Here is a 3,980-nt window from a genome sequence, read left to right on the forward strand (position 1 = left end):
TGGTAAAGCGTTCCTTAGCCTCAGTCTTGGTCGCGCATCAATCCCCCGCTCCCCGTGAGCGGCTGTGGTCCTCTGCCTAAGGTTGTGTAGCGCGGTGCCAGTGTGGTCCTCGCACGGCCCCGCTCCTGCCACAGCGGTAGGACTCTCTGCTTCGGCTGAGGTTTGCTACGAAGCGTATGGAACGGGCGTACTCCACCGTACCGTGGGTGGGGGGCGGCGGCGGCGGCGGCAGCGTCCAGCGCGGAGCTCCGGCTCCCGCGGCAGCGCCTCGCCTAGTGTCCCTCGGGCAAGTCCAATCGCCCCCCGCCCGGTCGGAGAGCGCAGACACACCTCTGTGTCCACGGTTTATTTCCGCAGCACGAAAAGGGACGGCTCCCGCCTGCTCCTCGCGGCGGCGACGAGGCTTAGACCCACCGTGGCGTATCCGCGGTAGGTATGCTCGTCGGTCGGAGGAGCGGTTGCGGTCGAGTGGTCCCCAGTGTACCCTGTTAGCGCTGCCCGCCTACGCCTGAAGAGCTGCGGACCGAGAAAAAGGTTCGCTCCGCTGCTGACGGCGAAGCGCGCGGCACGCCGCGGAAGAGGAGAGGGAGCGGTCGCCCCCGGGGCGGCTCCCCTCCGAGTCCGGCAGAAGCAGAGATTGTAGCGGAGGGGGGGGTTTCTAAATTCCCCGGGCGTGTTATCCCCAGCGGTAGCCTTTGAACTCTTCAACCGCAAGCACGATCGCACGTTCACAGCACCCGTCACTAGGAGCCGGGCCAGAGGCGGGCGGCAGACGAAACCGACATGAGCGCTTAAGGGTATTGCACCCCCGGCGCCCAGACCCTGGAAATTGAGTCTGCCCCCAAAGCCCACCCGCGTCCTCCTTGGCGCTCCCGGAGTACATGGTCGTAGATGGGCCATCGGTCGCTAATGCCAAACTGCGTCCCAGGGGTGCGTCCCCTCTGACCAACGGCAGACCCATCCCTCTCGCCAATCCGCGGATCCCCGCCAGGTCCCGAACAGGGCTCGTCCTTTAGCGTTTCAAATGCGCCCTCCCCGCCATACGAGGGGTTGAGGACCGTAGCCTTCCCTTACGAGAGGCACCAGGGGTGCGCCTGCTCGAGGGCCCGGCCGTGGGCGTAACGCTTGGGCCGCCCGGGGGAGTCGGTAGACCATGGGAGACCAACACTCGCACACGAACGTTGCCCGTGCTTTTGTGGAAGAGAGCTTCTTGCGAGGTTGTCGCTGCGGTGGCGCCCGGACAAACCCTATCCCTAAAACTTCTGGGGAATTGGCGTCTAAGCCTGCACCCTGCACGGTATCCCTGCACCCACGAAGGGGGCCGTGGAAGGCTTGGGGTCGCGCCGGCGAAACCGACCGGATGCCCGGGGTACTGAACCCCCGGGGTCCCACCCTGGAAATTGAGCCGTCCGACCCCGCCACGTCTTCCTAGTGCTCTCCTTGGCTCCCCCGCCTGTGGGCATCGTTAGGGGCTGCGGTCATCAGCGCCGGCTAAGCTTCGGCAACACGGCCGACCCACCCCTTCGGCGCCTGGGGGTGCCTGGTCCCAGTCCGGGCCGTTCCGTAGGGGCGGCTATCCCTTACATGAGGGACTCGGTGCGTCCGCTCGGGCTGCGGGGCTCCGGCTCCGACAGCCGGGGAGCTGGTTTTGACCGCGGGCCTCCACGGGAACCGGCAGGGACCGGACTAGGCGTCAAGCCGAAAATAACCCCGGCACCCTCTGCTTCCAAAGCGAGGGGACCTTTGGCCGAGCGGGGGCACCGGAAGCCGAACCGACCCCAACCCCTCTTCCTACCCCAGGGCTGGGCTGACCAATCCCCTGATCGGGTCTAAAATGGAAGAAGGGGATTCGAGGGAAGGGGCTGGCGGAAGGCAGTTGCCCGACGGAGTAGGCGAAGGCCAGGCCGTTTCCGAGTCCCGAGCAGAGGAGGGCGAACTCGGCTCTTCATCGACCGACGGCGAGGCGAGGGCGGTGGCTGCCGCGGGGAAGACTCCATTGCTCGTCAGCGCGCTAGGAGCGGGGCCGACTGGCTGCTCGGGGTATGGCATCCCCGGGGGCCCACCCTGGAAATCTTCGCTCCTCAGCCGCTGCAGGTTATAAGGTCCCGCCGCGCGTAAGCGCTCAACTCTCCGACCCACGGATGTCGAGCCCATGGTGAGCCGGCCGTTTCGTACGGGGAAAAGGGGTCCTCTGGCCCCACATCGATCGAGGGGGTTTAGATCCGCGGAGGCACGCACCGCGAGGCGAATCGCTGCTTTTCCCCAAGAGGTTAACCTTCAAACCACCGAGTAGGTTCGGGGCAGGGCCGACAGTCTGCACTGGGGTATTGCATCCCTGGTGGGGCGACCCTGGAAATCTCTGCCCCTTTCCACTCTTTCGGTTGGGCCTCTCGTCGGGGCGAGCGTAAGTCGGCAAGCAGACGTGGGAAGAGGCTTCTTACCGGTGACACTCCCTTCGTGAGAGAGGCAGGTACTCGCCCCGGACCCCGGTCCAAATCTGCGCGGGCCGGACGGCCTCGGCCCTAGCCGAAGGCCGCTCCCGCGAAGCCAGGGAGCCGAAAAAATAACCCCGACACCCTCCGCGACCTCGCGTGCTTCCAAAGCGAGGGGAACCTTTGGCCGAGCGGGGCACCCGAAGCCGAACCGACCCCAACCCCTCTTCTTACCCCAGGGCTGGGCTGACCAATCCCCTGATCGGGTCTAAAATGGAAGAAGGGGATTCGAGGGAAGGGGCTGGCGGAAGGCAGTTGCCCGACGGAGTAGGCGAAGGCCAGGCCGTTTCCAAATCCCGAGCCAGAGGAGGGCGAACGACGTTCTTCATCGACCGACGGCGAGGCTAGGGCGAGGGCGGTGGCTGCCGCGGGGAAGACTCCATTGCTTGCCAGCGTGCTAGGAGCGGGGCCGACAGGCTGCTCGGGGTATGGCATCCCCGGGGGCCCACCCTGGAAATCTTCGCTCCTCAGCCGCTGCAGGTTATAAGGTCCCGCCGCGCGTAAGCGCTCAACTCCCCGACCCACGGACGTCGAGCCCATGGTGAGCTGACAGTTTCGTACGGGGAAAAGGGGTCCTCTGGCCCCACATCGATCGAGGGGGTTTAGATCCGCGGAGGCACGCACCGCGAGGCGAATCGCTGCTTTTCCCCAAGAGGTTAACCTTCAAACCACCGAGTAGGTTCGGGGCAGGGCCGACTGTCTGCACTGGGGTATTGCATCCCTGGTGGGGCGACCCTGGAAATCTCTGCCCCTTTCCACTCTTTCGGTTGGGCCTCTCGTCGGGGCGAGCGTAAGTCGGCAAGCAGACGTGGGAAGAGGCTTCTTACCGGTGACACTCCCTTCGTGAGAGAGGCAGGTACTCGCCCCGCACCCCGGTCCAAATCTGCTCGGTCCGGCCGTCGTCGGCCCTAGCCGAAGGCCGCTCCCGCGAAGCCAGGCGATCCGAACCGAGGATCCGCGCGAGCCTTCTCCAAGCCCTCTGCCGGGCGCTGGTGTTGAAAGCGTAGCGGACCCTGTTCGCCGGAGCGATAGGAGCGGAGCACCGGTCCCGCAGGGTTGAAAGCTGGGTAGCAGCGCCGTAGCTTCCCTCCCAGCCTTCCCCCGGACCTGGCGCCCGATCCCCTCCGCTCCTCTGTGCGTTGGCGGGCGGCGCTGCATGGGTACGTCGCGACGGCTCCTATCGTCTCTCTCGCTTAACAGTGTGGAGAGGTGGTGGTGGAGCCGTCCGACACTCGAGGTGCTGAAGTTGAGCGTCCAATGCTTTCCTTCTATGCGCAGCCTACAGGAGCTGTCCGAGCTTCGGAGGTGCTGATGGAGGTGAGAGTCGAGCGCCACTTCTTGGCTGAACTGAGTGGGGAAAGCCAGCGACTGCGAGAGGGAGGGGAAGGGAAGGCTTTTTCGGGTCCTTGGAAGGGACCGAGAGCATCTTTCTTGCCCCCCTGCCCTAAGCTCCATCCAATGTTGTCTGCGAGGTCTTCTCCGGCGGCG

Source organism: Engystomops pustulosus, unplaced genomic scaffold (genome assembly GCF_040894005.1).
Source record: "Engystomops pustulosus unplaced genomic scaffold, aEngPut4.maternal MAT_SCAFFOLD_403, whole genome shotgun sequence".
NCBI lineage: Eukaryota > Metazoa > Chordata > Amphibia > Anura > Leptodactylidae > Engystomops > Engystomops pustulosus.